The 22,189-nt window shown below is 42.9% G+C and overlaps 1 long non-coding RNA gene across 1 annotated transcript; it reads right to left on the bottom strand.

The window, feature by feature from the left end:
• Positions 1-15,179: 15,179 nt before the first annotated feature.
• LOC115457574 lies at positions 15,180-21,810 on the bottom strand. The gene is made up of 4 exons (XR_003939977.1): positions 21,729-21,810; positions 21,403-21,585; positions 19,486-19,556; positions 15,180-15,511 (listed from the first exon to the last, which is right to left on the bottom strand). It is a non-coding gene; the product is annotated as an uncharacterized LOC115457574 (long non-coding RNA).
• Between the last annotated feature and the right edge of the window lie 379 nt (positions 21,811-22,189).

Below are 22,189 nucleotides of genomic sequence, written 5' to 3'. Positions count from 1 at the left end.
AAATTTAATTACCTCGCTAGTTACTCCCATCTCTAAATCATTTATAATATATTAAAAAGCAGCGGTCCTAGCACGGACCCCTGAGGAACCCCACTAACTACCCTTCTCCATTGTGAATACTGCCCATTTAACCCCACTCTCTGTTTCCTATCCTTCAACCAGTTTTTAATCCACAATAGGACATTTCCTCCTATCCCATGACCCTCCAATTTCCTCTGTAGCCTTTCATGAGGTACCTTGTCAAACGCCTTTTGAAAATCCAGATACACAATATCAACCGACTCCCCTTTGTCCACATGTTTGTTTACTCCTTCAAAGAATTGAAGTAAATTGGTCAGGCAAGATTTCCCCACACAAAAGCCATGCTGACTTGGTCTCAGTAATCCATGTCCTCGGATGTGCTCTGTAATTTTGTTTTTAATAAAAGCCTCTACCATTTTCCTCGGCACCGACGTCAGACTCACCGGTCTATAATTTTCCGGATCTCCCCTGGAGCCTTTTTTAAAAATGGGCGTTACATTGGCCACCTTCCAATCTTCCGGTACCACGCTCGATTTTAAGGTAGCGAAACGAGTGAGCTAGCTAACTTAGATTCCAGGAAAGAATTCAATTGCTTAGAATCATAAAATATATATTTAACAGAATTTAGTGCATGGAAAATTTAACCAGAATAACGCGCCCAATTGCTGAGCCTTTGGGCGAAGTTTAAGGAATTCTTGTCTTTTCTTCTGCGTAACCTTCGAGACATCAGGATACATTCTTATTTTATGACCTAGGGAATTCTGTTCTCTATGTAGAAAGTATTTCTTTAGTATCCAGGCTCTATCAGGTTGTAGGATGAATGTAACTTTGAGTGTTGCTGATGTAAGACCTGCCATATCGTCTTCTATCATTTGTGTCAAATTTATATCTCCAGCTTCTGCTGGGGGCACTGCTGTTTTTATTTGTTCAGAGTCTCTCTTCAAAAAGGGTGTTATATAAAATATCTTTGATATAGGAGGATATGACTGCTCAGGTACTTTCAAAACTTCTGTAAGGTACTTTTTGAAAGTAATAAGAGGTGATATTGACAGCTGCTTTGGAAAATTTAACAACCTAAGTGTGTTTGAGCATTGATAATTTTCAAGCATTTCCACCTTGTTCTGTAAGTAAAGGTTTTCCTTAATCAGATTATTTTGCAGCTGTTGGCAACCTTGTATAGCCAGAGAGTTATTTTCTGTATCTTTACTCAAAGTTTCCATTCTTTGATCTAAGGTAGATAGTTGTTGAGACAAGAACTCCATCTGTTGATTAACAAATGTGAATTTCGAGCCAAAGGAAGCTTCTAGACACACTAGAGCTTCCCAAATTGATTCTAACGTTATCTCCTTTGATTTTTGAGGTAATAGGGACTTACTTGGTAAGCCTTGCGCAATTGGATTCTTCATAGTTGGCCGTCTCCTATCGCCAGATTTTCTCCAAGAGCGCTCTCCCCTTGTTCACCCACTGATACCAATGCGGGGATAGTCGGCGTCTGCAGTTGCACAACAGCGCCCATGCCAGGAGACCTCGTTGACGTTCGAACGTCCTGAGTCTCCTGAGCTGCTTCCGGGGTTTTCGCCGGCATCAGGGGAGGATTACGGTCTTCGGGGCTCCAAGGTGTTTCATCTTCAAGCCGCGGAGATGAGAGACCTCTCTCCATACTAAGCGGCAGTGAAGGAGACGCTCCCAAAATCCCACCTGGTATCATGAAGTGATCAGGCGTTCCAAGAGATGGCATGGATAGCACCGCAGGGCTGGTGCGTTGCCTGCCTCTTCTTTTGGGCATCGGAAATCAATTTTATGAGGTAAATAGGCGATAATACAAGAGCTGCTTCACTTGCAACTTACTCTGCCGCCATCTTGCTCCCCGTGATCTTCCTTTAATTTGTTCTCTTTTGCTTCTTTTTTTTGTTTGATCCACTCTTTTCTGCTTTACTAACAAGGGCTCGAGCCCCGCTCTGGGCAATACTGACACTTCTGTCGTAATGAGGTCAATTGTGTGTCCTGATACGTGTAGCTTGTAGGTTAGGTAAGTTAAGGTCCCATAATTGTAGGAAGTCTTTGCAATCCCGTGTATTGGCTGCATTAGGGTCTTCCGGGTGTAGGTTTATGTCACCTAGTACGAGTAAGTTGGAGTTGGATATACATGTATTCGATATAAAATCCATAAAGTTTGACTGGCATTCTTGCCAGTTTCCTGGTGGTCTATGAAACAGGACCACGTTTATATGGTCGAGTAGAGTTTAGATGGTCGAGTAGAGTAGCACGGTGGATTCTAACTGATGCAATTTCGAGTTTTGGTGTTATAGACTCAGCAGTTGTTGTTACGGTGAAGTGGGATCTATAGATTAGTGCTATTCCACCTCCCCTTTTTTTCTTTTCTTGTCCAGTGTGTAATTTTGTAGCCTGGGGGGCAGAGTTCTAGGATTATGAGGTCCTTGTGATCATGGATCCAGGTTTCGCTGATGAGTACTACTAGGTCAAGGTTGTCTGCTGTAATCCAGTCAGTTATTGTTGTCGCTTTATTTACTACTGATCTGGTGTTTACGTATCCCACTTGAATTGTTTGGTAGGGGTCTTTTATGTTCGTAGTTGTGATGATTTTCTTAAGTTGTCTGTTCTCTTGTTGTGTAGGTTTATTATGTCCTTTCTTTCCTTTGTGATATGTTTGTCCCCGTGGGGTGGTTTTTTCATTGCTTTGATTATTGTTGTTCCGGCGAGGTGTGTTGTGCCTGGGTAGTCTGAAGAGGTTAAGTATTGTGGGTATATTGTTGGTGTTTGTGAGGGGGGGGTGGTGGTTAGTGTTTGGTGAATTAGAGATAGCGTGTAGCTTATTAGAATTAGTTTGGTGATAATCATTTTGTTGTGGGTGGACAACTTAAAGTTTATAGTGTTTACTTAGGTGCTGGCAGACCATGAGGTTAGATTCAGTGAAAAGATCAACTAAGAGAGACACTCGAGGCCCGTTTTTACAGGTCTTAATCATGGTTCATAACTAGCACTATAGAAATAAGTAATAGTAATAATAATACCCACAATATGGGGACTATACAGGCAGGAGAGAAGTTTCATTTTTTGCCTTCACCGCTTTGATATCAACAATAATGAGTTTAAGATGGCTGCACATGTCCACATATACTAATCTGTGAAGTTCTCTCTATCTCCCCGTGCCAGTCATAAGTAATGCCGTACTGGGAAAAGACCAAGGGTCCATCGAGCCCAGCATCTTGTCCACGACAGCGGCCAATCCAGGCCAAGGGCACCTGGCGAGCTTCCCAAACGTACAAACATTCTATACAATCAAGCCATTGTGACATCACTAATGAGGTTGGCTCTTATTGGTGGAATGAGCCACTATGACATCACAATAGGTTAAATCACTGCTCTATGTAATAAAAGTGAGCCAAGTAGAGGACATAAGTACATAAGTAATGCCACACTGGGAAAAGACCAAGGGTCCATCGAGCCCAGCATCCTGTCCCCGACAGCGGCCAATCCAGGCCAAGGGCACCTGGCAAAGCTTCCCAAACGTACAAACATTCTATACATGTTATTCCTGGAATTTTGGATTTTTCCAAGTCCGTTTAGTAGTGGTTTATGGACTTGTCCTTTAGGAAACCGTCCAACCCCTTTTTAAACTCTGCTAAGCTAACCGCCTTCACCACTTTCTCTGGCAACGAATTCCAGAGTTTAATTACACGTTGGGTCGAGGGACATAACTGTAATGGAATAGAATTTTAAAAGATTGTTTTTCTTTTTTTTTTTTTTTAACTTTTATTTAATGCATTTTTATAGTATACAAAACCAGAATTAAACACCACATTTCACCTAAACACAATAATTCTATAAATGTATTCACAATGCAGTATGATAGTTAATGTAAAATAGTACATTCCTCTGGTATACCTCCAAGTTTCCCCCCCCCCCCTATTGTTCCTTCACATTGCTCCTGTAGTAGATAGTATGGTATTATACATTTACTGTTGATGCCAACCAATTGTCAAATGGTTAACATATTTTCTGGTGTTGGGCCAAGCGCCCCTTTCTCAGTGCGGTAAGCTTGGACATCAGCTGAATATATCTCAGTCGTTCCAACACAGCTGAAAGGTCTGGTAGTCTGGGAAAAGATTGTTTTTCAACCCTGTCTGGATCGACCAGTGCAATTGGGGTCTGTATTGTCGATTAGAAGTAATTCTGTTTCATTCATTGTTTAAGTGCTATCTTAAAGGATTGCTTTTCAATCCTGCTTTTGTCCGATAATACCCTTTGAAACCGTGTTTTTCTGACCGAAAGTAACTTTCCTTGTGAATACAAAATAAGTTGGAATGTGGAAGATAAGGCACGTCTCTAAGCAATTCAGTTTGTGCAGGAGGGAAACAGGATATATGCTCAAAGCCCAAGAGAGGAGCCACCCGGCCAGCGGTTTGTTTACTTGGGCCAGAAGTATTCGACTGCATCCTAGTGTACATTCTGTAATTTTTCTTTAGAGGCGTTCCTGTAACTTCCCATAGCTCTGGCCACGGGCTCGGAACCTAAAAGGGAGGGCTTATCACAGCACAGTGGGGTTCATCTGTGAGCAACGTACAGGCTGCGCAGAAATGTGTTGTTCCCGGTCCAAAAAGCTCCTAGCTCTTTCGCTGTGTGTGTCGGGGGCCCTCCTCAGCTGATGATGGAGATCAGTGATGATTGTATGTATGTAATTATTGTTTCTTTTCTGGTCAAAGAACTCTTTGCATTGCTTAGATGTGGAGGCCAGTGATGTAATAATTGTTTTAATCATTGCGTTGCTTCTTTTCCTGGTCTGAGCGATGTAGAGATCAGTGATGTAACCATTGTTTTCATATAGCTAATTGTATATGTGCTAACCAGTATATATATATGTATATTAACCAATTGTAGAATCTAGCTTTCTCTAATAAAAGGTTTCATTTACTCATTAGGAATCCAGAAGAATCCACGGTAACTATTGGGTAGTCTGTATTAGTGAGACAGGCTGTAAATCCATAGCAGATCAATAACCCACTCGTCTCTGGATCGATCTGTCGGTTCTAATGGAAAGAAAATGATCAGGTAAGGACTAATTTGACCTTAAATACAAAGTGTATAAAAATAGCTGTTTCAGTTGTGTGTGTTGGAGTGATAGATACAGCCAGCATATTTATGCAGTAGTTGTATCCTCCCATGAGAAAATATTAATCGTATCAATACTCGGTAAGCGAATTAATTACCTTTCTCATAGACAGCAGCTTTTGGTCTTTTACCTCTCCTACTCCTTCTCTTGCTCTCCATTGGTGACATTAATCCCAATCCTGGTCCCCCACATCAGCCCTCATCCTATTTGTGCAGGCCTTACCGTGATACCTCCTCCAATCTTATTTGTATTCCTCTCCACCCTTTTCTTGCGCTCTATGGAACGCCCGCTCTGTCTGCGCCAAACTCTCCTTCAGCCACGATCTCTTTATCTCTCATACCCTTCATCTGCTCGCCCTAACTGAAACCCAGATTTACCCCGAAGACTCCTCTTCAGTCACGGCCCTACGTCACGGAGGTTATCTCTTCTCCCGTACTTCTCGCTCAGTTGGAGGCGGAGTCGGGCTACTACTCTTACCCTCCTGTAAATTTCAACCCATTCTGCCACCTCAGTCTCACTGCTTTTCTTCCTTCCAAGCCCACTCGATCCATCTGTTCGCTCCTCTACCTCTCCGGGTAGCGGTCATTTATCGACCCCCTGCTAAATCCCCCTCTTCCTTTCTCACTGACTTTGATGCCCGGCTCTCCTTCTTTCTTGAACCTTCATCTCCCTCCCTCATTGTCGGGGATTTAAACTTTCATATTAATGACCCCTCTAACTCTTATACTTGTCAATTTCTCGCTTTAACATCCTCCTTCAACTTTCAACCGCACTCCACCGCCCCTACTCTCCAGAACGGCCACTGTTTTGATCTTGTATGCAGAATTGGTCACCCTCCAATTTCCTTGCCTCAACTCTCCCCCATCTGACTATCATCTAACTTTGACACCCTCCTCCTCAGTCCCGTCCTGTTGTAACCGAGACGTTTAGGAATCTACAGGCTATTAACTCTTCTACCCTGCCTGTCTTCTAGTATCTCTAATCTTTTCTCTGGTGCTATATCAACCGAGGCCGTCTCTTCCTATAATACTATTCCGTCATCTACTCCGGACACTCTCGCTCCTCCCGTGTCTCGTCCCGTAAAACGTACCAGGCCTCGGCCGACCCCTACTATCTGCTACCTACACTCTTGTGCCCGCTCCGCCGAACGCCTTTGGCTTAAATCTCGTGCCCTTGCTGACTTCTTACACTTGATATTATTACTGACCTACTTCCAATCTGCTCTCCAACTTCTCAAACAGGATTATTATATCCAATTAACGAACTCTATCGGTTCGAACCCTCGACATCTCTTTGCCACGCTAAAGTCTCTCCTCAAAGCGCCTTCTCCTCCAACTCCCCCTTCACTTTCTCCCCAGACTTTGGCCGATTACTTTCACGATAAGGTTCTCAAGATTAAACTTGAATTCGCAACCAGCTCTCCTCCACCCCTTCTTCCCTTAGTCCACTCTCTCAACTCTCTTACCCCCGCCTCCTTTCCTTCCTTTTCCGAAATTACTGAAGAAGAAACTTTACTTGTTCTTCATTCTGAAAACTAACCACCTGTCCCACTGACCCTATCCCTACTCATTTACTCGACACTATCTCTCCTGCTGTCACACCCCTTTCATTTGTCATATCCTCAATCTGTCACTTTCCACTGCCTTCAAACATGCTGTAGTCACCCCGCTCCTCAAAAAACCTTCTCTGGATCCTACCTCTCCTTCCAACTATCGGCCCACCTCCCTCCTCCCCTTTTTTATTCAAGATACTAGAATGTGCTGTCTGGCGTCGCTGCCTCGACTTTGTTTCTTCTCAAGCTATTGTTGATCTACTCCAATCTGGCTTTCGCCCCCTTCATTCAACTGAAACTGCACTTGGTAAAGGCTCCAATGATCTATTCCTGGCTAAATCCAAAGGGCTCTCTATCCTCCTCCTTCTCGATCTTTCTGCCGCTTTTGACACTGTCGATCACAGCCTACTTGAATTCCTGAACTCTGCTTTTTCCTGGTTTTCTTCTTATCTCTTTCAGCGTACTTTTAGCGTTTACTCTGGTGGATCCTGCTCTCAAGGATCTGTCCTAGAACCTCTCCTTTTCTCCATCTATACTTCCTCCCTCGGTGCTCTGATTTTAGCCCACTGTTTTCAATATCACCTTTATGCTGACGACTCCTAGATCTACCTCTCCACACTGGAAATCTCTGCCTACCTGTCTGACATTGCTTCCGCCACCACCACCTGAAGCTCAATGTGTTCAAAACTGAGCTCCTTATCTTCCCACCTGAACCAACTTCTCTCCTTCCCCTGCTCTCTATTTCTGTTGACAAGACTCTCATTCTCCCCGTCTCATCCGCTCGTAATCTCGGGGTCATCTTTGACTCCTCCCTCTCTGCCCATATTCAACAGATTGCTAAAACCTGTCATTTCTTCCTGTATAATATTGTCAAAATTCGCCCTCTCCTTTCTGAGTACAGTACCAGAATCTTCATCCACACTCATCACCTCTCGCTTGGACTACTGCAACTTGCTTCTCACCAGTCTTCCACTCAGCCATCTCTCTTCTCTTCAATCTGTTCAAAATTGTGCCGCACGATTAATATTTCGACAAAGTCGCTATGCCCATATCAGTCCTCTTCTGAAGTCACTTCACCGGCTCGCTATCTGTTTCTGAATACAGTTCAAGCTCCTCTTATTAACCTTTAAGTGCATTCACTCTGCTGCCCCTCACTACCTCTCCACCTTCATCTCTCCCTACACGTCTTCCCAGGAACTCTGTGCACTAGGCAAATCTCTCCTAATTGCACTCTTCTCCCCCATCGCTAACTCTAGACTCTGTTCCTTATGCCTCGAATAAGACTCCCTGAGCCTTTATGTCAAGCGCCATCCCTGGCCGCCTTCAAATCCGGGCTAAAGGCCTACTTCTGTTTGATGCTGCTTTTAATTCCTAACTTGTCAGCCTCTTGTAACCTTTATCTTGTCTTCCTCTCTTCAATAATCCCTTTAGTCTGTCCTGTCTGTCTTGATTTAGATTGTAAGCTCTTTTGGTCAGGGGGGGGGGGGGAAGACGATGGGAAGGGGACCTGGAGTCTTGGGCGGGGGGGGGGGGGAAGACGATGGGAAGGGGACCTGGAGTCTTGGGCTAGCCGACTTACTTACCTGCACCATCTCCTCAAGTGTGAGAGATACAGCTCCTACAGGAGAGAAGAATGAAAACCAAAAGGTGCAACAGTGAGATATTAGGTGGAAGAGGAGAGAAGCACAAGAATACCATTTGGTAAAAAGTGACTCAAGAGTTACTGTTTCCTTTAACTGAGCAAGTCCTAGCAGCATGGACCAAGCTTACTACACCTTCTCTAGAGACTCACATAAAAACACTATGGAACGTGTTCTGGGAGCAAAGGTTTATTTTTAAATCTTTATTACATAGTACTTAAAACTGACTTTGCAAAGCAGTTTACAGTCTAAAAGAAAACATCTTATAGAAAGTAAGCAAATATCAGGAGAAGGTTCTCAGCACAATCCAGACAGAATCATGCCTGCAGGGAAAGCTATGTTTTTAGCACAGTTTAAAAGTTTATTACTACTGCCATCATTTCTAAAGCACTACTAGATGTACACTGCAACATACAGTCCATATAGGACAGAGCTTACAATCTAATTAGGCACAACAGATAAGGGATTATTAACATGAGGATGATAAATAAGGGTTCTGAACAAATAAATAAGGGTTAAAAGCTGCATCAAAAAGGTAGGCTTTTAGCTTAGATTTGAAGACAGCTCGAGACAGGAGCTTGACATACTGGCTCAGGAAGTCTATTTCAGGCATATGGTGCAGCGAGAAGGAAGAGGCTGGCGTTAGTTGTGGAAGAGAAGGGTGCAGATAAGACATTTACCCAGTGAACAGTTCCTGGGGAGGAATGGAGGGAGAGATGAGAGTGGAGAGATACTGAGGCGCTTGGAACTGCTAGGGAGCCAGTGAAGTGACTTGAGGAGAGGGCTAATAGGAGCATGACAACACTGCTGGAATATTAGTCGTGCAGCAGAATTTTGAACAGATTGAAGGAGAGAGAGATGGCTAAGTGGGAGACCTGTGAGAACCAGGTTGCAATAGTCTAAGCGAGAGGTGATGAGTGTGGATGAGAGGGTTCTGGTAGTGTGCTCAGAAAGGAAAGGGCAAATTTTGCTGATAAAGAAACAGGTTGAACAGTCTGCTGAATATATGCAGAGAAGGAGAGGGTCACCCCAAGGTTACGAACTGATGAGGAAGGATGAGATTTTTATCCCTAGAAAGAGAATAGGGGAGGAAGAGAGGTTGGTTTAGGGGGAAGATAAGCAGCTCAGTCTTGGTCATGTTAAGTTTCAGATGGCACTGAGACATCCAGGCAGGTTGATACTTTGGCCTGGAATTCGGCTTGAGATTTTGGTGTGGAGAGGTAGATCTGGGAGTCATCAGCGTAAAGATGATACTGAAAACCATGGGATGAGATCAGAGTACCGAGGGAAGAAGTATAGATGGAGAAAATAAGAGGTCCCAGGACGGATCCCTGAGGTAAACCAACTGACAGTGGGATAGAAGTAGTGGAGGATCCACTAGAGTACACACTAAAAAGGTACGCTGGGAGAGAAGAAAATCAGGAAAGAACAGAGCCCTGAAATTCAAGTGAGGACAGCATATCAAGGAGTAGGCTGTGATCCAGTGTCAAAAGCAGCAGATAGATCAAGAAGGAAGAGGATAAAACAGAGACCTTTGGCTCTGGCCAGGAAAAGATTGGAGAGACTTTGACAAGTGCTGTTTCCGTTGAATGAAGGGGCAAAAGCCAGATTGAAGTGGATCAAGAATAGCTTAAGATAAAAGAAAGTCATCATGTTTTCAAGTATCTTGGATAGGAAAGGGAGGCGGGAGATGGGGCAATAGTTGGAAGGACAGGTAGAGTTCAGTGAAGGTTAAGGAGTGGTGCGACTACGGCATCAGGAACAGTCGCAGTGGACAGTGAAATATTGAGGATATGACACTCTCTCCTACTGTCATCCCTTTTAAGTGGAGGGGTGGGACTAGGATCAGAGGAACAGGTAGGTAGTTTTGAGGAGGAAAGATGTGCAGTTTCCTCTTCAGTGAATCAAATTACTTTACATGGACCTCAGAACTCCCCAGCCTGGCTGTTCTATTCAGAACACACTTTGCACTCTATTCTATCCTCCACCCAATCTCTAAACAGCAAGAATTGTACTCATCATGAAACAACTATGTTTCTCTTACCAACATTTAATAAATGCTGCCCTTCATCAACCTTCAAAAGCTAGTCAAGAAATGTATTAAGTTGTCCAATAAAAAAGGTCTCATTTACAATTATTGAACATGGAAAAGAAAATTAAGGGCACAGCAAGTAGGTAAGAACAAGGGTAGTGACCAGCAGAGAGCAAGGCAGCACCGGAAACCCTAGAAAATCTCTCTACTTAGAAGGGGTTAAGTGAACAAAAATGGATACAGTCTTATGTTCTCAGAAATACAATGGGGGGGGGGGGGGGGAGATGGGGAATAGACAGGTGAAAAATTAAACCTTAGCAGAAAACAATGAGTGCACATTGCAGGTTGTTGCTATTTTGGGAGTGGTTAACCGGAGCATTTATGCTGCCTAAAGCTGGGAAATGTCTTTTAGAAAAGCAGAACTTATGGCCATTGTGACAGTAATAGTTTGCCCAGCAGTAGCAGTGACAGCCCACAGGAGGAAGTAGGTTGGACCTACGATACGAATGTTGATAGGCAGTGACAGTAGCCAATAAGCAATCGGATTTCAGAGTAAGGCAAGGCAAAATCCCAAAAGCAAGTGAGAAAAGAAAATCAAGTCAGTAAAATCTCAATTATACGTGCAAAAGCACACGATCATGACCATAAAACCAAAGCATATATACAAAGGGTTAATTTATAAAGAAAACCAGAGCTACCGGGCAGGAAATACTGGGGAAGTAGGTGTGTCAACAGAAAAAGTTCTAAAGCAGTGCCCAAGAACTGTGGAATTGATGAAATGGTTTAGTCCCAATACAATTTCTCAGAGACGACTGCAGGTATAGAAATGCATAGAGTGGCCTGACAATTATGACATAGAAAACCTAAAATAAACGAAAGTGGTAAAAGGAAAACCAGAGTCACTCAATTGCTATCAGAGCCTGCTTGGAGCATTAACAGAGCCTTGTGGGGTAATATAGGAACTTCACATAGTATGGCGGAGGAGAAAAAGAAATGGGGTCAAATCCAAAGTTCAGGAAACAGCAAAGTAAGATTGGGCAGAAGGAAAAAACGGAGCAAGGCATCAAATAGCAGTAACAGTACAGCCAGGGCTTTTTTTTTTTGAGAGGGTATTGAGTACCGGCACCTTTTCCATTGTCTGCTAAAATTGACCCATGGACCCCAAGTTTTAATGAAAACTCAGGCTACACACCAATTCTGCCTTGTCATAGGTTCTGTGACTGGTTGCAGGGGGCCTGGCTATTGTGGGGAGGGTCCCTCAGTGATAACCCCTACCCCTGAAGGATGGCCTAGCATTTGAGTACCGGCACCTTTTTTGCTAGAAATAACCCACTGGTCCCGTCTCTGAGAACCAGACCTCACTGTTTGCGACTCTGTCCTGTGTGTCTGTCTCTCAGGGAGCCTGGCCTCACTGTGTATGTTTTTCTGTCCTGACAGTCTCTCAGGGAGCCTGGACTCGCTGTGTGTGGGTGTCTCGCTCTGTCCTGTGCAGGACTTTTTTCAGGTGGTGCTTGGGGGTACTGAGTACCAGCACCTCTTCCATTGGCTGCTAAAATTGACCCATGGACCCCAAGTTTTAATGAAAACGCTCAGCCTACACACCAATTCTGCCTGGTCATAGGTTCTGTGACTGGTTGCAGGGGGTCTGGCTGTTGTGGGGAGGGTCCCTCAGTGGATCACCCTACCCCTGAAGGGTGGCCTAGCATTTAAGTACTGGCACCTTTTTCAGTAGAAAAAGTGCACCGAGTACAGCAGTCATTTGTACACAGAACCCAAACAATTGTTTTCTCTCCAGCAGCAAGAGTTGCAGGAAACACTTGATAGATCTAAGTATGATGCGAAAGGAGATTAGGTACTCAAAAGACATGCAGTCAGAAAGATAACAGCAAAAAAAATAGGTATGCCATACATGAGAGGGGCTCTTATGAAAAAGGGAAAGTAAGCAAGGAGCAAAGTATTACAAGGTTGGGCACCAGTAAGCTCTAGTGGCCAGGCACCCACTTAGGAAAGCAAGTTGAAAACTGAGGACCGAAATACCTCTGACAGGAGGCAGGACTTATACCTCGTGTAATAGGAAATTTCTATATCTAAAAATAAAAGTGCCTAGCATAGCAGGCAGCAAGTGAATTGGAAACCACCCAAAACATATAGAAAGCCAGAAAGGAAGTGAAAACGAAGGAGAGTTACTATGAGGTCAGTTTTATATACAGGCAAAAAAAGAAGTTGTAATGCCTACGGTGAAATGCAGAGACATCCGTAAAAAGGGTCTGTAGTGATATACAAAAGGCACTAAATAGAAGAACGGAGACAGCCAGAAAATGAGGGCGTTGGCTGGCATACAGAGTGCGGAACAAACTCAAAATTAAAACTAGAAGATGCCCGAGCTATTTATTCAAGCAGCACTGTAAAAGTACAGAAGAACAGTTTAAAAGCAATGAGTTAAACAAAATTAATTCCCAGTTGGAGAAAATACAGGTCTAAGAATCCTGGAATGAAGCCAGTGAAAGTAAGGAAGGAAATACCATACAAGGTTAAATTGGCAAGAGAGAAAAAACTGCTTCTAGAAATGATGTAAATACAAAAAATGGCTTTTACAGCTTGGTTGGAACTGTAGGCAAGTTAAAGCAGAAAGAACACTAAGAACTCAGTCTCTGTGGCAGAGAAGCCAGCATCTGCGGCCAGGCAAAAACAGTCATAATCAAGCACTTAAAAACCCCACAACCGAGAATTAATTTAATACTTGGAAAAGTTATTTTAAGCAGAAAGACATACTGCCACTCCAAATCAAACCTCTGCCATATGAGCAGCAGAAGAGAAAGGGCGTTGGCTGGTACAGCAAAAAAAAAAAGTACAATCTTATGAAGATTATGGAGATGAAAAGCAGGAAACATTCTGCCATATGTAGCAAGGCTTAACAGGATAGGGATTAATCAAACAGCTTGGCTCACAAAAGCAGAGCCAGCATGAGGAAGGAGAAAAAAAAAAAGTGTAACAGCAATCAGTAATTGGCACTGACTGGTAAGGGGAGAGTCACCTATGTATAGGAAATGCTGCCCCTTTAATGAAGAGGAAATTTAGAATTATAGCTGGAAAAAAAGTATGAATTTCTGGATGTAAAGACCAATCCATGAAAACACACTTGAACCCAAAGACATGGAAGTTTCAAACAGAAGACAGTGGTAGGTAGGAGATAAAATGCAGGGCGAGAGAGTTTCCCCGCATTCCCAACAGGTGGTGATATAAAGAGAGTTATAAAGTGGAGTGTATCAGTAGTACAGGGAGAGACATGAAATGACTATTTACCAGGTGCCATTGGAATCACACACACTGCATTAATAGCTGTAAAGGTCTCAAGTACAAAACTTATGGATCCAAACTTCCTGGGCAGCCGTCTGTGGAACGCTCTCCCTAGACCTATCCGAGCAAGCCATGACCACCTACCATTTAGAAAAGCTCTAAGAACCCATCTACCTTACCTATACTGAAGAGAAAATGACATTGACCCAGACTATCTACCTACCTATCCATATTACTACCCATCCATCCTATGTGATCCTTAATTTCATACTTTAACAAAATTTGTGTTACCTATTACTATGTAAGCCATATTGAGCCTGCTTTTAGTGGGAAAGTGCAGGATACAAGTATAATACATAGAAATGTTACAGGGATTGAGTTCCAGTCCCCGAGGGGTACGTTCACCAGAATACATGCCAATTCAAGTGGGGAGAATGGGAAAAATGGAAGGAAAACAGTCAGTAGACCAAAGTTAGTAATTTAAGGAAAGCAGTGTAGTCCAGCACTGTGGCCAAAAAGTTAGAGTATGTTTTAGGTGTCGCTTGAAAAAGTCACGGAGATACCGTGACAGGAAAATAACCACAAGTCAGTATAGAGGGGCAGGAGGGCGTGTAATGAATGCTTCGACTTATGGAGGACGAAGACTTGAGATATAGGCAGGTACCTGTAAATCACAGTGGGTTAGAGTAAGGGAAACTCCGCATCAGACCTCCACTCGTGAATACAGGGAAAAAATGAGTACCCCCCTCCGATAGGAGGTGGGCAGTTTAGGTGTGAAAATAGAAAAGGAAGGTTAAAAAGTGGTGATAAATGATCTATACAGAACCTAAAGGCAAGGGTTTGTTAAAAGAAAAAAAGACGTGAATTGACTGTTTAAAACTGTAACTGACACGTTTTTCCAGTGACACCCAAAAAATCTGCTAAAACAATGTTATAATAGAAAGGCCAGGACACTCGTACATAGTGAAGCAAATTGAACCAGAAAATGTATAAAGCAGAGTGAAATTGTCATACAGGTTGGTACAGGGGATAGCAGACAGGCTTGTGTTCAAAAAAAGGAGGGTGATAGGAGAAAAGAAATCCCTGGGGGGTTAAGCACAGAGATATGCTAGCATCAGTCCCCGCCCTGGGAATATATCCGAACACTTGAGTGATAAGGTGAGAGTAAGAGGTTAAAAGCTGGCGGACTGAATACCAGTTCCCACACCCACAGGGTGCTTTCACCAAGGTATGCACCAGCCCAGGAGTTGAAACCAAAGAAATAGTCAGTAATTAGGGGAGGGGGGTACAACAGTAGTGCTATAACCTGTACCAACACACAGCAAAATTGTAAACCAGGAGAAAGCAAAGCAATTGAGACAACAGGCAAAATCTTAGATCATAAAACAGCTGTTAACAGCTCAGGAGAAATAAAAATCTAGTGTGTAGTAAGATAAGGAAAGAGGAAGTGAAGCCTAGCTGGCACAGCCAGAGGCAGTGTGAGAATAATGGAGGGAGAATGGAGTCCTAACAGAAAGACAAATCAGAATCATTAGAAGATAAGAAAAATATTGCATTTGTAATTTTATTGGTTGAACTTCAATAAACTTTTCAAAAAGAATGTAGAAATAAAACTGATTAAAAAAGCAGCCTTGGTATACCACTGGCTAATCTTGATTGATATTTTGCAGAATCAACATATCCCTGGTCTTCTTCAGCTCCAGGATTGTCTCTGCATGAGCCACCTCCAGCTCACGAAGCTTCTTCATGGGGTTCTCTGTCCAGGCAGCCTCCTCCTCCTCCCTCTCCTCTTCATTACTGGGGAGACCCGACTGTCCCAGGGCATCCAGGATTTTTGACTGCAGAGAAATGCACAGAAGAAAGACAGGTTGAAGAACAGTTAGGTTGTGTCAGTCAGCAGCAGAACAGAGTTACCTTCGGAGCTAATGGCAAACCGTCTAGAAGGCACACAGAGAGCACCTCCCACTGTTGACTCCTCCTTCTTACCTCAAGGAAAAGCTCCAAGTCTAGGATCAGCTTTAAATCCTAGAAAGGGCTGAAAGGACAATGTGTAAACTCTGGAATTTGCCAGAGAATTTGGTAAAGGCGGTTAGCTTAGCGGAGTTTTAAAAAGGTTTGGACTGCTTCCTAAAGAAAAAGTCCATAGACCATTAATAGACTTGGGGAGTATCCACTATTTCTGGGATTAGCAGTACAGAATGTTTAGTATTTTGGTGGGGGATCTTGCCAGGTATATTACTTCAGTATTTGCAGCCTGCTCACTTGATCACCACAGACTGCTCACAGAATAAGTTACTACAAATTTTTAGATTCGCATTGGGTAAATGAAACTTATTTGCACTTTTAATTGGAGAGTGTATAAGTCACAATTGTTACTGCATCACAATGATTAACACACACACTAATCGAGTACATTACTAAAGGAAGGCTATAGAAAAGTAAAAGATATCAGCTGGGAGGCCCGTTGCAGCGAAAGCCTGAAGCGTCCAGACCAAGAACAAGTCTTTTCTGCACGATGCGTCCATCCACAGAATGAGCCCCAAGGCTCTGCTGCAAAAAGCCCCCTTTTTATTAAGCTAAAACTTATCCAGGTACGTGAGGATTCAGTCATATGCTCTCAGTTCAGGTAAACAAACCACTGGCCAGGTGGGTTATCTGCCCAACCTCAAACATACTCTGCCTCTCTCCTGCACAAGCTGGCTTCAGAGACCTATATTGTTCTTGATATACCAGGAGAGTCACTTTTGGGTCAAAGACAGGGGATTTAAAAAATGTATTATCGATTAAAGACTGAAAATCTTATTTTCCATCACATTCGGTTCTTTGCTTATACAATAATGGTATAATAGAACAGATTTTTTTGCATATAATGAGTAAGAATTCCATATAGTCAAAATAATGATTATGCAAAGTAGGATTAAGATAGGATGAAATAGCAAATTTAATGCTTTGGTAGCTGAAGGTAGAGGAGTGTGGTAGCCGTGTTAGTCCACTCTTAAGTTTATCAATAGAAAAACAAAACATGGAAGAGAAAATAAGATACCTTTTTTATTGGACATAACTTAAGGTGAATGTCCAGAGAAAATGTCCCACCAATTATGGGCGGTAGCTTTTTGCAAGCGTGAAGAAATGTCCACAAGTGTATCTCCAGTGAGAGTTGTATCAATCTGGTGTTGAATCAAAGTTTTATTGCGCTTCTGCAAATGTTGTAGAAGTTCAGTTTTTTGTATAGCATCTCTCAAAGGCTGTAAACTTTAATGAAATGTGGGCTATATTTGTGGATACCAATATAAAGTCAATTGTTGCTCTATATCCGGTACAAAGATAATTGTCCATGCCACCATAAAATGAGTGATGTTGGTAAAAACCAGAAAGGATAAGATAGATTATATAAATGGGTTACATTGACATAAGAAGCTAAACAAAATGTATTGAGCATTAATCTCAACATACTAAAATTAGCAGGGAGTATAGTTCAAGGACAAACATTAATAGAATGCTGTAACAAACACAGCTCATATAAAGGAGAATGCTGTCTGCAAATAGCCCCATTAATGGTATGTTGGCAAAATTCTAAATTATAATATTCTGTCCCAATATAATTCCCAGAAAAATGTGTTAATGGGCAAAGTTATAAATTTACACAAGACATGTTGCTTGGTTACATTAAAATGCACAATTTGCCCCAGAACAAAAGAGGTCAGTACATATTACAGTATCTGGAATTATTAAAATCCAGTTTGCGGAAGGAATCCACCGGTGAAAGATTCGCCTCCACAAATATTCAGATATTAGTCATTAAATCATCCTGAAACGTATTCCTTTGTACGAGGGCAAATAAACGCAGCAACGTGCATGTAGTCCAATTCATAAAAAATGTTATATTGACATCTACTTGTAATTGGGCTATTTGAGTAGAATTGAAAAGGTTTAGAAAAAAATGCTTACCGTATTGTAAAGTCATCTGTTGTGGTTCAAACACTGTTGGCATCCACTGAGCTTGCAAAGAAATAAGCTGAATATCAGTTCCAATACACTTAGCTTTATAAGCTAAAGTCTCATTGGGAGCTTTTGGTGCAAATGCAGGAGTAATAAATGCTATTGATTCTGTGTCATACCAAGCTCGTTCAAATCTACATTTGAGGAAAAGTAATATTGAAATGAATAACATTCTTCTAATGATTTATAGCAGTATTTATACAGGTAGAAGGTACACAGACTAAGTTGTTAGTGTGTACCACTGGATTTAAATATAGTAACAATCAACCCACCAAGTACGGTTCTTGATAGGTGTAGCATTACACAAAGCAGCATATAATTTGCTAATGATACATTAGTATAAATATCCAGAATACTTGCAATTTTAGGACAGCACTGTTGTATTGTCCGTCTCTGGTTTGAGCAAAACTTAGCTTGCAAGTCATCTATGTAACGTATATCTTCCTGTGAAAACCATAGTTACCACAGAGCATGCTCGATAAACCATGCATGTGCAATTGTCTTGTTTTCGGATTTAACTCTGATTCTTCCATTGCCAAATCAGTGGTAAGATGTAGTCGTCCACCAGGGTAATGACAATACCCAAAAGGTACCATAAGAAGGAGGATCCTGCTGAATCTTACAAGGACCTATGAATGAAACATGTTAACATTACTCTTGAGACTGCTCACAGAATAAACTACTACAGATTTTTAGATTCGTATTGGGTAAATGAAACTCTTGATTTGCACTTTAGAGTGTATAAGTCATTATTGTTACTGCATCACAATGATTAACACACACACTAACAGAGTACATTACTAAAGGAAGGCTATAGAAAAGTAAAAGATATCAGCTGGGAGGCCCATTGCAGCGAAAGCCTGAAGCGTCCAGACCAGGAACAAGGTCTTTTCTGCACGATGCGTCCATCCACAGAATGAGCCCCAGGGCTCTGCTGCAAAAAGCCCCCTATTTAAGCTAAAATTTATCCAGGTACGTGAGGATTCAGTCTTATGCTCTCAGTTCAGGTAAACAAACCACTGGCCAGGTGGGTTATCTGCCGAACCTCAAACATGCTGGCTTCAGAGACATTGTTCTTGAGGTGCCTCGTCTCCTACACCTCCCTACTAGCTCATCTCATATGTTCCTGAATCTACACTATCCCAACTGTAAAGGACTAAAATATAAACTAGCATATGAATCTAGTTTCTCCTACATAGGCACGCAAATCTGGAATGAACTACCAAAAGCCATAAAAACCACCCATGACAATTTCCGTAAACTATTGAAGACCAATTTATTCAAGAAAGCTTACCATAACAACGCACCCTAATTGTCAATGAACAAGATGTACACTGGACTTTCACAATATCTAATTCTTTATTTTCTATTGCTCAGACTAATTTTGAAGTTATGTTCATGATGGTTTAAGCTAAGTTATCCCAATTTTTATTATAAGATGAACTTTCCTTCCTGAATACCTACTCCATTCTGTCTACTCTAACTTATGTATTTCTTTTTTCCAGAACTGGTAACCACCATTTTATGTAAGCCACATTGAGCCTGCAAGTAGGTGGGAAAATGTGGGATACAAATGTAGTAAACAAACATTGAGGCATCCAAGGGTCACATAGAAGAAAAAGGAGGATCTCCAAAACACCAAGAGTAACAGGGGTTGCAGAAAAAGGAGGATCCCCAAAACACCAAGAGTAACAGGGGTTGCAGGAAAGAGAGTCACCAAAAACACCAAGTCTGGAGAATGCAAGGAGGAAAGTGTGATGTATGTGAACTTCTAGGGTGACTTGTTCCCTGAAATGTCAGGCAGGCCACTCACCTCTTCATCAGCAGCTCATTGCTTTCTTTCAGGTCACACTCCTTCTCCAGGTCTTCGATTTTCTCCTGGAACTGAGAATCACAATATGCTATTCAACATCAAATGGATCACTGATCATAATCCATAGCAGCAGTCATTTTCTTCTCCATCACCCCTTAGATCAAAGAATAGACCCCCCCCCCAAACCTCTAATGTGGTGGTACCCTCTGTACCCCATCACCTGTAACTGAGCTCCCTCAGTGACCTCTGTACGATGGACATGGTCCTTAGTTGGCTTTCTAAGGTTACAACCTTCTGCTGCTCTGCCTTCAGCTGGGCACTGAGTTGCTCCACCTGGGCTAGGAGGGCACCACCTCTGGACATGGAAGAAAACTGCACTCAACTATGTGTCAGGTCCCTTGGGGAAATGTGAGCCCTTGGGCTGCTGTCACGGAGGTGGCAGCAGCAGGCAAAACCACCCAACAGGAGACAGGCAACCCTAAGATGGGCTGGAGTGGCTGGGCTGGAGCGGCAAGCAACAAAGAATCCAGGAACAACGTCCTACAGCAGGGTTCAGGCTGGAGAAGCAGGATACAAGCTAAGCTCAAGGGAATGGGAATGTCAGATACGCTTGCCAGAGGAAGGGTTAGACTGGAGCTACAGTAGCTAACAGATAGAAAGGAGAGAAATGGCCTGCAGCATCAGCCACTAACCAACCTCAGACAGGGAGCAGAGCCACTGCACAGGGATAACAGAAAGGCTGAAAGCCTACAGAGGATAATATACACAGAAAGGCTGAAAGCCTACAGGTCAGAGAGATACACCCAGAAAGGCTGGAAACCCCCAGGCCACAGTAATACAGCCAGAAGAGCTGGAAGCCCACAGATAAGAGGGATATACACAGATAGACTGGAGGCCCTCAGAGCAATGGGAACAGAAGAGCTGGAAGCCCACAGAACAATAGACACAGAAGAGCTGAAAGCCCACAGAGCAATAATACCCAGAGCAGGAAAGCAAGAAACCCACAGGTAAGTAATAGACTAGGCAGAAAGCCTACGAGCAATAATACCCTGAGCCAGAAGGCAAGGCCCACAGGTGATAGTAACTAGCAAAGCAGAAGAGCTGGAAGCCCACAAGAAAAGACAAGGAAAGCTAACTGTGCAAACAGCACACTAACCTTGGGACCTAAGGCACTGCTTAGGCATTGGCAATGCAGACAAGACCACCAGTTCCTTAAGGCCCCGACAGATGAGGTCACCCCTTCAGGCCACAGGCAAGGAGCATACAGAAGCCCAGAGAGACCCAACCCACACAGGTGTAGTCTAGTGAGGTAATTAGTGTCAGGCTGGAAGCAGCCAGCCCACCCAGCTTGAGACAGAGCTACCTCAGGAACAGCCCACTGAAGTACAGAGGTCCAATACACACAAGTGTAGAGTAGTGAAGCCATTAGAGCAGCCAGCCCACAGAGATAGAGAGCTAACTCAGAAACAGTATACTGAAGCACAGAGGTTAAACCCACACAGGTACAGTATACTGAGGCAATCAGCGCCATGCTGGGAGTGGCCAGCACCCAGAGACAAACAGAGCCAACTCAGAAGTAGACAAACCAGCATAGACACCGATTCCCAGAAATAGGGTAAGTCTGAGGGTGGTCACGACCACAGACGTGACTGTCAAAACCCCACATCAGTACAGAAACACATCCACTTACAAGTGCTGAGCCTGATGTGGGTATCATACCACCCTGGCACCCCGAACACAGCCTCAGGGAGTAGAGTGGTGTTCACCAGCTCTTCAGCAGGTGTCAGCTGGATATTGATTGGCGAACCACCACCTGTCACTGATCTTTGCCACTTTGCTTTTCTCCCTACTGTGCATATCGTGCCAACAGTGTTTCACCTGTTCCACAGTGCGTTGTGCCCTTCCCAGCATGCTTACTTCCATTTGCGCCCACACTTTATTTTTGGTGCCAACAGTGCTCCGTGCCCAGGAATTGGACTGGGGGTTCAAACGCACAAACTCCTCTGGCACGTGTCATAATCAGGTCATTTTCTTCTACAGTGAAGTAACAGGAATGCGTTCTTTTGGCATGCTCACCAGACAGCGGGACAGTCTCCACATCTACCCAGACACAAGCAAAGAGATAGAATTATGAAAGTCACGCAAACCTCCATGACTAGTTAGATATAACATACAAACACGCCTACTGGTCACACATATGCACACAAGCAGACACAAAAAGGAACATCAAAAATGACAAATACCAACTAGTAGCTGCAACAGTAGCAGAGGGTGTAACAGTTAAATCTAAATTCTCCTCAATATTTCCTTTGGATGCAATAGAAGCATTGATACTGTTGGAATAATGTATTGTGTTTTACATGCATTGTCTGTCAGCAATGTTTTTTTTTCTCTCTCTGTGATTACTCTGTGACCTCTGATGTGAATTTCCTAGAGAGGTCACAGCTATGCAACTTCCTGTGGGGGTTAGAAACAGCACAGCACATGGAGCTCATGATCTCTCCACCTGAGGATCTATGGTGTGAGCATCCATTACCATCTAAGCACATGGAAAGAGCTGATAATCCAAATGTATAGTATTATGTATATATAAGCCTGTCTGAATATAATCTAACTACAAACTGTGAGTAAACAGATGTTTTGTTACTTCAACTTTAAAGTGACTCAGCAGTGAATTATTCAGGGGTGTATGAGAGAGATGAAG

Source organism: Microcaecilia unicolor, chromosome 14 (assembly GCF_901765095.1).
Source record: "Microcaecilia unicolor chromosome 14, aMicUni1.1, whole genome shotgun sequence".
NCBI classification, from domain to species: domain Eukaryota; kingdom Metazoa; phylum Chordata; class Amphibia; order Gymnophiona; family Siphonopidae; genus Microcaecilia; species Microcaecilia unicolor.
The sequence above is the reverse complement of the archived record's forward strand: the minus strand, read 5'-3'. Positions and strand labels throughout refer to the sequence as shown.